Below are 14,266 nucleotides of genomic sequence, written 5' to 3' on the forward strand. Positions count from 1 at the left end.
TCAAGCTATGGGATGGGATGCCTCGCTCTGAGTCGCAAAAAAATCACAGCATGCACAGAGAGTGGGATGAGGATTTAGCCAGAGAATTCTGCGCAATACGATTTACTCAATGAAAGTACCCCAAAATTAGATAGGCTAGAGGTCTGTCGTGCTGAAACGTTGAATAACCAAGCTAAAAAGTGGAAGCACGGGTGGCCTAGTGTGTTAGCGCTCTCACCGCTGTGGCCCAGGTTCAAATCCTGGCTCAAACTGGGGATTTTTCCGGGTTCATGCCTTGAATCGAATTTGTCACAAGTGAGTTGAAGTTATTCTCCCGTGTTTCCAGTCTTCTCGGATAAGGACACTAAACCGGAGGTCCCGTCTCTTCAAGCTGCACTATACTAACCTGAACCGAAGGGACGTAAAAGAACCACTGGGGACGCAATAAACCCTCTGGCAGTGACCACCCCCAGTGACAGTGCTTACTAACCGAGGGCCATATGTTAGAAAACTGTATATTCGGTTAAATATGCTACCCTCGATAAACAAAGATTACAAAGTACAAAGGAGAAAGCCCTGAAACAGAAAGACTAAAGCCAAGTAACAACCGTCTTGACTTTGGGAATTACCCAAAACAAACTGCATGATGGAGAGTTAAAAATACGATCTTACGAGCTCAGAAGAACGATGGGAACTTACATAATGTCTATCTCAGTTGTTTGACACCATACGAAGAAAAGTGCAATGTCCGGTAAGAAAATAATAAAAACTTTACGGGAAAAAGTTAGTTGTTTCCTTCATGTTTGTACAGCGCCTTTTTACGAGTGCGCGCGCCATTTCGATTTTGAAAGGCACCCCTTTGAAATGAAAGTCCGAAAGTGAAAGTACAGATCCGCAGTACTTTACTATAATTGAAAAATTGGTTGTTTTCGATTTCTTGCACTTGTCCTAAGACTACACTAGCCTTGCTTCAACTAAATTTAGAACAAAAGAAATAGCTGGACTTGAAAGAATTCATTCATGACAAACATCATGACAAAGCAGCTTTGTGGATTCAAATATTCAGTAAGTTAAGTTATAATATATAGTTTTAGACGCTGCCTAAAAGCGGAGCCAGCATTTCACACCTTTTTGTGTTGACTGATAGGGGTAGTTTTAGAGGGGATCTTGGTGTCTCTAGAATTTTTTTTAATGAGATTAAAAATATGTCAAATTTTACTGCCATGTAATTATGAATTGTATTGGCCCCTCCAAATGGATCAAGAAAGCACTCATTCAATAATATTAAATATGCAGTATGAAAGTTAACAAAATACTAAAACTTGGTGTGAAAAAAAGCTGTCAAAGTTCAAGGTGTCACATTGACGAAAATGTTTTTTCAAGAGTCTAATGGTCAATTCTTATTTCCCTTTATAGAAGTTCCACTATGTATATTTTTATCAAAACACCATTCTAACAAGCTTTGACCTTGTGAAGAATATATGAAGGATGTAACAGCATTCCAAAGATTTAGATGCCATACTGTAGTTCAGGGGCGGATCTAGCTTTTTGCCAAGGGGGGGATTTTGCCCAAAAAAGTTCGTCATCATTTTACCTTCGTAACGATTTTGGGGTGAAAAGATACACTGAAAATAATAAAAAAAGAAAGCCCAAGGGGAGGTTTAAACCCCCTACCCCCCCCCCCTCATAGACCCACTACTGTAGTTTTCATGTACCACAACTGATTATTCAGAAAATGTGTTGAAACTAAACTCCACAAATATATTGGTTGAAACTAAACTCCACATTACATATTGGTGCACCCACCCATTGGCCTGCTGGTTTTAGAAACCCTGGATCCACCCATACTGGCTAATCAAAAATGAATGCAATGGAGGCAAATCCTAAATTATTACTGAAAGTGCTTAATTCCAATTTCTAATTTCAAACCAAACCATGTTCATTGACCTATGTTAGGGTTAGAGAGAAACAAATATAACAAAAAGTCAATGGGGAGAAGAAAAAGGGAGAAATGGATGACTCTATTTGAAAAAAATGTGACTCTACTTTAAAAAATATATAACAATAATGCAATAATAGCTTAAATGAGCATATTCCTAACATTTTCCCCTGATTTCTTTACAGATTTATTCTTGAAAAAGCACAAGTCTTTATATAATTTAAGTACCTTGCTCCCAGGGGGGAGGTGGGGGGGGACTTTGAGAAACGATAGTTTGAGAGACGAGGGTGCTCGACAGCATAATCAATGTTAACCCTAAGGGATAGCACTAAGGGCATGGTCAACAACAATTCTTACCTCTAAGAGATAGCACATTGGGTGTGGTCAGAGGAATTTATAGATAGTATTCAAGATGCAGACAATATAAGCTAAGCAAAAAGAATATAGGTAATAGGGGTGGCATTTTGTGTTTTTATTTTCGATGAGAAAATTCTTTTGTAAATGTAAAGTTAATATATAGTAAGTATATATAGTATATATATAAGTTATTTGTAGTTATGATAATGTTAAAAAAGTTGCTGTATCTTCGAGAAGCCTAAATACACAGAATATAGACAGGAAAGGTCTTCTTTAGCAATAAATGACAGGATGATATTTGTCAGCCTTTATTAAATATCTCAACGCAGTCAGTATAGAGAGAACGAAGAATATCAAAGGATGTTGTTATGCTCAAATTGTTAGATTTAGACCACGAATTCTCAAAGCAAACTCTATAAACAAATGTATAAATCGAACAAGCTAAGTGACATTGAAACAGTAACTAGACTACTACGTATTTCTGTCGTTAAAGTTTTAGTTACCGTGAGGAATATATGCCTGAATTTATAGAACGTGTAAGTATTTACGAATTTAACATTTTAATGGCGATTGCCAGTGGAATGAAAACCACTCAAGTGCACTCCAAAATTATAAGCCGATCGGAATTCAAGTAGATGGTATTTAAGCCAATCAAAACAGTGATAGATGACTTTGATATGACATCTTGACGGCAAACTGGTACGGTGTTTTAGCTTGAGCGTTTGGTTTTGAAAAAAAAAAAACACGAGTAAACGAGCATTATAAAAGCACAACAATAAAACAAAAATAACTCTGACATTCTCAATACAAACAGTCGTTCAAAACTCACCTTGGCAGTGTTTTTCGTCGCTTTCTGTTTGTCGCTTGTGTGGTTGTGTTCGCTTTTTGTTGTAAACTGTGAACTTGTCGACTTTCTGCTAGCAAGAAACTTGTCGACACAAGTGAATTATTTTTATAGCTGAAAACATACATAAATCCAAGGCCCTTTCTTCTCAGGATCTCCTTATAGAATGGTAGTAAAAAGGATCTCCTTTTAGAATGGTAGTGTAGAGCCTGTAAGTCCTCTTTTTGCTGCTGCAACGGACGGGATTCACGAACACTCGGGTAGATTTTACTATCGGATTGTACTTCAGACAAAACGGTTCCTCGAAGATTTCAGCCCATTTGAATCCGCATATTTTCTCATTAAATACTATTTTCAATCTGCCTTTTTTTGCTGTGAACATACGAACTTTAATGGTGGTAAGAAAATAAAAATACGTAAAAACGTAAGGGGGCCTGGGAGTTGCACGATTGACAGGATGGATGGATTGTGACACCGCAGGATACCCGCGCGATGACCACAAAACCAAGTCGCATAGCTATACCATATTTCTATACCTATGGAGCTGGCCCCGCTATTACTTATTCACCATATGTGATTATATAACATTTAAACTAATGACATCACATACTCACCGAATTTGTGAGTGTGGAAATAGTTTTGACTCAATATCAACCACGATCAAAACTTTACAACAACAGTTTATTGTCAATTCACAATTGAATTAAGTTAGTCTATGTTACTTTACTAAAAAAAATCCAAGTTAATAGCTATTAGTAACAGCATCACTATTTGCTCACTTACCTGGTACATAGAATCTGGAGAAACTTTCATTCATATTAGTTTAGACATATTTGTATATGAGCATATTTTCATGAAATTGACATTAATCAAAATATATTTCAAGACATCTTTCCAAAATAGCAATCACAGGGATTCCTCATAAGTTCAACTACTCCTCCAGAGATTGGTTAATCATGTACAGTAGGAGTTTATAGAATCTAAAACCAATAACCAACAACAATGTTTAATATAATAATAGCAGTATAAGTCTTTGTTTTGGTGTTGATCAAATACTTGATGCTGGACCACCACCAGACTGTAAGGAAACTGATCTTGGGTACAGTAGCGGTGTTTGGCGCAAGCCAAAGCCACACTGAAAAGCTTGAATTTCATTCTGTTCCCCCAGCAGAATTTTCAATATATTGCGTTTGGCCATTATATTTGGCGATCCTATGAGTGGGATCCCTGTACTTTTTATTATACCCTAACACACTTCACAAAAAGCCACAAATAATAACAAAATCATCAGAACAAATAGATTAGTTCCATATTTTATTTAACCCATTGACTCCTGGCTATTTTTGAGCTGAATTTACAAAAAAACAGACTGAAAACAGATACCTCCCCCCCTATTCTGAGTTTTATACAGTCCGTCAAAGTCAAACACAGCTGCACCTAGTCAGCGGTATCCAAGCTTTCCAACAGTGCTTTGCGGTCCCCACTTTTAATCCTTCGTCGTTGTGCTGAAGCCAGCACAAGTTGATGGTTGCTTGTATTTTTCATCAAAAATACAGCTATGAGCATATTAGGAGAGTGTCTCAGGACATCATGAAGTCTTTTGGGGCATAATTGAGTGCTTTGCTTATGGATATTTGCAAGCAAAGGTGGATTCATGATGATTTTTTCTTGTTTGGCTTTGCCTGGATAAGAAAATAATTTTCTAATAAATCACCACAACTCTCTTAAATGCTGTCTTTTCTGAAACCAAATTGATTCCAAAATTGTTTACACTGCTATTCTGGGTCTGTATGACCTGGAATTGATTTGTTTGGCTTCGGGGTGTAAAGACTTATAAAAAACCATCTGACTTTGGGGAGAGGAGTGTTGACTGGCCCTCCCCTGGTGAATTTTCCCTGGATCTCCCAGAATGCTTTTCAATCCGTAAAGGCATCTTCATGGTTTTACAAGCCTTCAAGGAGTGGACATTGTGTTTTGAGGCCATGGAAATGAACCTGGAGGATCAGAATAAAGGAATCTATTTGTGTCTTGAGCTGTGTTTGCTGATCTCTCTCCCTTGTGTTGTATTTTGAGCGTTTTATTGAGAGGGGTGATTCTGCTTTTCTTTCCTTGTTCGATTTGAAATTTTTCAAAGAACCTGTGCTATTATTTGGCTTAAGAGTAGTTGCCAACACCTTGGTTGGATGCATATCTTCAAGACCATTTATTCCTTAGACTGATGCCTGAGTATCTTCATCTTGTTGTGTTTAGTTTGCATTTATGAATTTTTTGGGTTGTGGGTACTTCCGAAAGCCGGTACAGGCCAGTTGAGGGGTCAATGTGTTTACCAACACACCCTAAAAAATCATGCTTGCCTCACTGCCTGAGAACAATGCCTTTTTCGCAAGCTTAGGTGCAAACAACAGTGTAAGAAAATTCTGCTTGATAGACAAACAAGCTTCCATTTAGTTATGGCTGATATTCTAACAAATAATTTTTTTATGTTAACCATTGGGGAAACCACAGGGAGCCCAAATTCTATAAAGTATTTGCCTTTATAAATTCAAAGCAGCAGTGTCAACCCACTTTTTGATATTTTTCCTGTATATTCACCATCAAAGTAATCTTATCACAAAACCTTGTCTGAATCTGATGTTTTCTTGGGCATTTTCTTCTAAAAAAGCTATACATATCATCCCTATCAATGAGTCCACTCATGTACAAGTAAAAAAATTCTATTTTCTAGGTTAAAGATATTCACTTGCTAGAAATGGCATATATGTGATCCAGTCAACTGGTGTATCTCACAGCACAAGTCTAAAAAGGCCTAGTTTTTTTTATTAAAATCTTTATATAGAGACTCCCACTTTGAAGGCTTAAATAGCAGTGTTGATGAACAAATAATAAGTAGAAGAAATTTATCAATAACGCGTGCGTTAAAAAACCATTTGTAATTCACGATAACTCACGATAATTCTCACTCGATCAAAATTCAAGCATATCCAAGCCATCCTAGCTATGGTCTTTTCCATAATAATCAATCGTTCTCTCAACCATAGAGCTATTAATTCCACTTATTCTTATTCTATAGTTTTTTGGATTAAAATGATATAATATTTTTGGAAAGTTTGTCATGGTTAGTATAGAGGAGTCTGCCGCCATTTTGTTTATCGAGTCATCTCTTCTTGTTGTGTGTTGTACGGTTACTTATCTCTGTTTTGTGACGCTCATTAAATAATTGAACAAAGAGCAAGAACTAGAATTGAGTTCTTTGTTTTAAATAGCACCATTGATTTAAATGCAGCATGGATCCGATAGAATACTCACCTTGTAGAGGTGGACTTGTTGATTCCTTTCGTGTTGAATTTACGCACGTGGTAGGCAGATGATCGCTTTTTATAGCAGACGCTCGTAATTCAAGGCAGTTTTCTGAAAAAAACTCCTCGATTGTTGATTGTTTATGGTCTTTAATCACAAACGATGATACGATTCTACAATACAAATCGATATACAAACGTATGAATACCTAATACAAACAATTGGCTAATCATCTAAGGTAACAAACTTACGAATAAGAGTCAGTGTGTCTCTGTATCTCGGAGCATAACGAATGACCGTGATCCAAGATGGCCGACCGGGGAGACCTGTCAGCGGTCTTCTTGAGCCATCGGATCGGTCAGAGGTAGTCCCTTCATCCCCCCCAGTCCGAGGACCAATGTCACAATGATGGTGGGGCATAGGGGTGAGGACTCATTCGGTCCATGTCCCTGTCTCAGGTTCAAACTGTTTGGGTCGTCGTATGGTGCGACGGGGGCGTGCCGCTGCGTTGGGTGGGGATGGCAGAGTCATCGCTTCAGGTGTTGAGGGTCCTTGCTTCTCTTCAGCAGCGTCAGGTTCTTCAGGCGATACTTGTAGTGCTAGGGCGGCTGTGGCGAGGTCAGGGGTGGGAACACCTGGTGTGGTGGCTGGTGTCGCCGTCCTATTAGTATGGTGACATGTTTGAGAGGGCGGGGATGGGGCGTCTGGAGCCATTGATGGCGTCTTTGCTGGGGCCCCTGACGGCGCCTGTGGTATGGTTGGTAAGGCTGGTGTGTACGCACGTAGGAAGCGGCGGTTTCGTAGTGTTACGCGTCCGGAGCCATCTACCTTCACACGGTATTGATCGTGTCCTGCTGCTTCGACGACTACCCCTGATCTGTCCCACTTGTTCGGGTGAGGGCCCTGCTGGTTCTGCAGGAAGACTCTTGTGCCGATGGCGAGGGGGCGAAGGGGTCGCGCGTGCTCTCTGAGGGACTCTGTTGTGCGGGAGATCCGCGTTCGGAGTGCGTCCTCCTTCGCCGCCCATGCCTGACGCCAGAGGGGTCGTATGTGGGGGTTCGAGAACTTCTCCAGGCGGTTGACAAATGCGAGTGTGTCCCTCAGGGGGCGCCCAAAAATGATCTGGGCCGGTGATAAACTGCAGTCCGGGTCGGGTGTGTTCCGCAGCTGTAGGATGGCTCTCAGGAACCGGTCCTGGTCAAGGCTTCCCGTGGGACCAGTGTTGGATAGCAGCAGACGCTTTGCAGTTTTAACTGCCACCTCGGCCCTGCCGTTGGACTGTGGGAAGCTGACTGAAGACAGACGTTGTTTGACGTCCCAGGTGCGTAGGAAGTCCTCCGTATCCTTGGCGGTGAACTCTGGGCCTCCGTCACTCGAGAGCTCCTCGGGTACGCCGAACGTGGCGAAGAAGGTGCGGAGGTGGCGAATTAATCCTGTGCTTCCTGCAAGGTTGGTTGTGGCTGGGGAACTTAAGACTTCTACCCAGCCAGAGAGGCGGTCTCCTACGACGAGGTAATGGTAACCTTTGTAGTCGAAGAAGTCGGCGAACACTGCTTCGAACGGGGTTGATGGTGGCGCAGTGGGAAGAGGGGGGGTTCTGGCCTGTGACGGCGCGTTCCTGTTACAGTCGTGGCATTTCTCCCTGGTGACACGTATGTCATTCGACATGCCAGGCCAGTATACGATGGACCGGGCCCGCTGTTCCATCGATGAGGTTCCTTGGTGAGCGGCGTGCAGGCTCTGGAGTACCCGCTGACGTAGGGATGGAGGGATCACCACTCGATCTTGGTACATGAGGACGCCCTCCTCCTGGTAAATGGATTCGTAAATGGGTCCAAGGTTTGCCAGGGTGGGGTCATCTTTGTTAAGTTGGGTTCCTTGCTCGAGAGAGTGGAGAAGATTGCCCATGCGAGCGTCTGCGGCTGTTTCCTGCGCAAGGAGGGTCCAGGAGATGGCGCCTAGCTCTTGGGCAGTGTCCCGTATGGCGGTCATTAGCGCAATCTCTGCGGCGTCAGGGGGATTCGCCGAGCATAGGGGGGCTTTCTCTTCCGTGTTTGACTGGGATGGGTGTCTAGATGTGGCATCTGCTGCGTAGTTGCTTTTTCCGGGCAGGTGGTGTATCTCGAAACGCCATGGTAGGGTGCGCTGCTTGAGGCGGAAGAGTCGCGAGTTCGAGATTTCATCCAGGGTGCGATCGCCGAAGATCTTTACCAGGGGTTTGTGGTCGGTGATAATCACAAGGTTGTCGCACCCTTGTGTAAAGTAGCGGGTCTGTTCCAGGCCCCAAGCGACGGCGAGGGCCTCTCCCTCGATGGCAGCGTAGCGTTGTTCGGCGGGCGACAGGAAGCGGGAGCCGGCGAGGGTGATTCCCCATCCCCCGGGACAGCAGTCGGGCATGCCGGAGGAGCAACTGCAGTGCTGCTGTAGTAAAAAGTATCCGATCCCACGCTTGGACCAATCGGGGCGTAGGCAGGTGCGCTTATGTATATCAAAAATCTCCACTCCCTCGCGGATGGCTTTGACAATTTTTTCTTTGGAGGCTTGAAATGCTTCTTCGAGCTCGGATGACCATAAGAACTTGTGGCGGGGACTCAGGAATGGCTTAAAGGGTGCCATCAGATCGCGGAGTTGCGCGTAATTGGACACTTGGTTCACCAGGCCAAACCAGCTTCTGATGTCTGTCGTGCTAGTTGGGGTGGGAAATTCTCTGATGGCGTCGAGGTATTTCGGGAGTGGCTCAATGGTGTGGTCTGAGGCGTGGAATCCCGCGAAGTCCACGCTCCTCCCGGCGAACTGAAATTTGTCGGGATTGAGGACTATCCCAGCCTGTCCGACGCGAGTGAGGAATTCGATGGTCCTCCACCAGTGTTGTTCCAGGTCATGGTCGTAGTGCACCGTGTCGTCAACGCATCGTTCTTTGCGCTCAAATTCAGCTAGGATGGTGTCGAACCTCCGATTGTATCCATCCCCCGAGGAGAGGAAGCCTTGGGGTGCCCGTGTGTAGCGCCAGCGGCCAAATGGAGTGATAAAGGTGGTCAGGTGGCGGTCTGATGAGCGTAAGGGTACGCTGTGGTAACCGTTCCATGCGTCGGTCACGGTCTTCCATGTGTCGTTGGGAATGCGCCGCGCGAGTTGAAACGGTGATTCCGTCGCATACGTCTCGCGTTGGCAGTACTTGTTGAGTGGTGAGAGGTCCACTGTGCGGCGAGGTGATCCATCGTGCTTCCGTGTGACTACCATTCTGTGGCACCACGTGACTGGTTCGCCATAGGGGACTCGCTCAACCACGCCAAGGGCTTCATCACGGAGGAGGTCTTCGTACACGCGTTTTTGCCAGTGGAGGGGTATATTGGCCGGTGTGTGGCAGGCAGTGGGTTTGGCGGTGGGGTCCACGTGGATCTCTACGGGCGGGCCCTCCATGCAAGGGAGTGCTCGATGAGGGCAGGTATTAAACGTGGAGGAGGCGTATCTGTTCAGGAGCCAGGCTTTCATCTTAGTGTTGTTCGCTGGTGTGCAGGGGAACGGCAGCTCTGAAGGGCGTGGTGGGGTTGTCTCACGCTGGGGGCACGAACATGTGACGTCATGTTCAGAGGCAGGTTTGGTACATCCTTCGTTGACGATGCGAGCGGCATTGGTGGTTGGCGAGGTGTAGTTGGGGCGGGTTTTATTTTGTGAGGCGGGTCGTCGCTCGTTAGAGGCCTCTGTGACGTCATCAGGGCGTGGGAAACAGTGCGGCAGGAGGTCTAGGTTCAGAAGCGAGTCGTAAGAAAGGTACATATCTCGTACCGAGCTGCTCACGTACACCATGGAGAATGACGTCGTGGATTGTCCACTGTAGGATGTTGCGCTGAGTTTGGCGAAGAACGCCCCTTCTATGGATATGGGCGAGTTATTAGCCGCCGTTAGGCTAGGTCTGATGGGTTGGAGCTCTTCTCTCGAGAAGCCACATGCTAAGAAGTCCGCCAGGGACCATAGGTCGGATTGTGCTCCGGTGTCTGCTATGGCAGACACGGCGGCGTGTATGTCGGGGGTGGTGTCGGCGGTTTCCTTCCGATGTCTGCCCTTTCGTGCGAGCGAGATTGTGATTGGTACCCTGGGGTGATCCCTGAAGCGGGCTCGCTTCCATTCTCCCTTGGAGAAGATGTGGTGGTCTAGACGTACGGGCCGCTTGGCCGTGGTGGCGTGTGTGGTGGGGCGGGTATCTTGTTTCGTCTCACCGTGGAGGGATGATATCTGAGCAATCGGCTCTGCTTGGTTGGCATGGACCGTCGGGGCCTGGGGCGAGCGTTGTTGAGGCTGTCGCTGTGGGCGTCTTGATCGCCGGTTCACCCTATGACAGTCGATGCACAGCTGGTGCGGTTTTTTGTTCCATCCGCGAGCTCCTTCGGTAAACAGCTTGAATGTCTTTTGACATCCGGGGCATGTTGCTTCTTTCGCCTGATCCGCTTGAGGGGGGCTTGGGGCAGGGTGCGGTGAGTTTGTTTTCTGTCTCTGGAAGGATGAGACGGCGGATAATGAGGGGGAAGGGGGCAGGGCGTTGCGTGCCATTTCCTTACTCTCTACTACGGCGATGACTTGATTTATCGGCTTCTCCAGGATACCGTCAATGCCCAGGACTTCCCTCCGAATCTCGTTATCGTATAGTCCGTTAATGATGACGTCACGGATTACGTGGTCTGTGTAGTCGACGGGACGACTACATGAGCACTTCGCGTTGTAGGCGCAGGTTTCGGCTTTGCCTCTTACTTTGGCCGTGAAGGACCTGAATGACTCGTCTCGCTCTTGTCGCATCTGGAGGAGTTCAGTGCGGAGCACACAGGTAGCAATGGGGATAATGGCGAGGGATCGCATGGCTTCCATCAGTTGGGTTAGTGACTCGTTTACAGCATTGGGGTTAGCCTTGAGGATGCTGTCTCCCAGCTCAGTGCCAGCGCACTGGAAAAGCTGTGATGGGGCTGAATTTTCGTCAATCCCAGAGCCTGCTCGGAACACTTCCCATCTTCGTGTAAAGATGTTCCACTCTTCCATTGTTACGCCGACGTCAATCTTCGGCCGGTCTAGTTTTGGCCCTTTGGGAGCTGTGTTGGCTGGTAGGCGCCCGGGTTGAGCTTCATTTCTGTGGACCAGGTTGTGGTTGGCCAATAGGGCAATTGCCACAGCCTCGGACGCGTCGGTGGTCTTGAACTCGCAGTCGGGTACAGTGCATTCGATGACAACCATGGCGGCGAATCAATCGTATCATGAAGAAAACTCCTCGATTGTTGATTGTTTATGGTCTTTAATCACAAACGATGATACGATTCTACAATACAAATCGATATACAAACGTATGAATACCTAATACAAACAATTGGCTAATCATCTAAGGTAACAAACTTACGAATAAGAGTCAGTGTGTCTCTGTATCTCGGAGCATAACGAATGACCGTGATCCAAGATGGCCGACCGGGGAGACCTGTCAGCGGTCTTCTTGAGCCATCGGATCGGTCAGAGGTAGTCCCTTCATTTTCTTCGGCTTCCAGGGGTTTAGAATGCGAAAGGTTTTTTTCTGGGTCTCGGTCAGGTAATCAAATTTAAAAACAGGCCCGCCTTTCTTCCCATAACCGCTCCATATTGATGTTTGGAGGTCAGACACCAAGTATACACGTCTATTTGCCAAGGGTTCTGAATGTAATGAGCCGACTTGTTGGTGACAAGTGACGTCATAAGTGCTCTCCAAATCAAGCTAGCTCAAGAAATGGCCGCCGATTTTCGAACGTTTTATACGGGCTTTATTGTCACTTTTTACACCTTTCCTTTTGGAGTTTTGAGATAATTTTCTCACCAAGAGTATATCAAACGATGCTCTTTCTAATAATTGTAGCGAGAAGGCGTAATATTGATGTGAATTTTCGTCATACGGCCCCTTAAAGTGCTGACTGCTTTAGCCTCATACAGCTTACTTCAAGACGTAATTAAATGTGCTCTGGACACTCATGAATGGACTCGAGGTATTTACCTTGATTGCTTAATCTATTTTGAAGTGGAAGTAGTTTGAAACAATTGATGAAAATCGTCTCCTACAAATCGCTTTGTCGATTAATCTACTTTACATTGGACACTTGACCGGCTACCCTAAGATGAATTTTATTTTCTTACTATAAAATATCTTGATCTCTCTCATTGAATCTCATCATTTTAACCATGTCGATTTTAATAAAGTACAGCATAGGTGTTGTAAGTCATGTAAGTGTAAATCTATGAAAATTATTTTGATACTTTGTTGCTTCCTTTAGATAAGCTTAAGGTTTTTTATTTCCCTGAAATACCTTTATCCCTCATTGAATGTCATTTTATTTTTATGGAACATTTCAATAATATCTTGAGATTTGTAATATTTTTGTAGTGTTGTTGATCTTGTAAATATGTTTATGCTCTATAAATTTCAATCAAGTCTGGATATTCTATAGCCCTCCCATTTGACTTCAAAATAAATAAATGTTGTTGTTTACTTGTAACTTACATAAATAAAATAATAAATTTCAATAAAATTATATTGTTAATACAATAGGACTTAATTTTATAAATTTACCCCTAAGTGATAGCACATTGAGGGCAGTGAACCAAAGAAATGTTTAAGAAATAACAATTTTAAAACACATTCTCAGCTTTCCTTAATCTTATTTTGGTGCTAACTCTGATGTGGGGATAGTATTGAAAGATAGGACAATCAGCCCTGTCTACTTTCCTGGAGCACACCTCGAGTCCACCCCACACCTGAAGAGATAATGCTCTTACCTTTCTTGCCCCAATCAGTGTTGTGATATGGCATTTACAATAAAAAACAACATTATATATATTTTTTATTATATCCAAAGTAGGCAGTAAAATCTTTGTCATACATGTCACACAAACAAGTTGCAGATCTCAGGTATCCCAGTCAACCTTGCTCGCAGGGTCTAGTTTACTATTAAAAAAGACGTTTATCAAAAATTGATTTATATTACTTAAATCTAATCAATTCTGTTACACAAATTATCCTTTTAAGAGAAATTTAGCTAATTTAATTTTAACTCTTGCCTAGTGCTCTCCCGGGTTGAGGTGGAGAATTTCTTATTGACACATGTTGTCCCTACCCTGGGTTTAGCATTGATACATGAGCTTTGCTTCATGCATTATAACTTTGGAGTGGGTATTTTTTTTCTGAAATGCTTCCAGATAATTCACGTTTTATCATCCAACTTCTATGTCTGAGTCCATTCCGCATGTCCAAGTACGCGTTGAGTACCTATTTTTTAAGTATAGTATAGTGATATATTCCTCCTGTATAGTAGTTGTTTTTTCATAGAAGCTATTATCATATGAATGGCTGATGGTATTATTGCATTGGTTATACTTATCCTTCTAGTTCATACACTGTACATAAGTGGTTGCCCAGTTGTCAGGGTATTTATTAATCATTAACCATGTATATATACTTTATATAAGCACTGGTATAAGTATAAGTTGCACAACCTCCCAGAATGGATTTTTTCGAAGTGTGCGTTTTTCATTGTTTGTTTTGAAATAGTACTACATGGATCTGAGTGTGACGTAATATGTTCTAAGATCAATATGTCAAGGGAATTCCTTAAAACCCTACAATTACAATTGTTTTTCAGTTGTTTTGAAGTGTAGAAATACTTGAATTCTAATAAAGACCGCAGAGATCCAGTAAGAGTTAGTTCAGGTTATTTTAAATTGTTTTCATTGATGTAACTATAATACACTTTCCATATTACAAAATTGTGAGTGTGTTGTGTGGGTTGGTTGTTTGTGTGTTTGGGTATGTGTCTGATTTGCATGGCAATTGAATATGGAATAATAATATA

The sequence above is a fragment of the Nematostella vectensis genome, chromosome 11 (genome assembly GCF_932526225.1).
Source record: "Nematostella vectensis chromosome 11, jaNemVect1.1, whole genome shotgun sequence".
Classification (NCBI taxonomy): Eukaryota; Metazoa; Cnidaria; class Anthozoa; order Actiniaria; family Edwardsiidae; genus Nematostella; species Nematostella vectensis.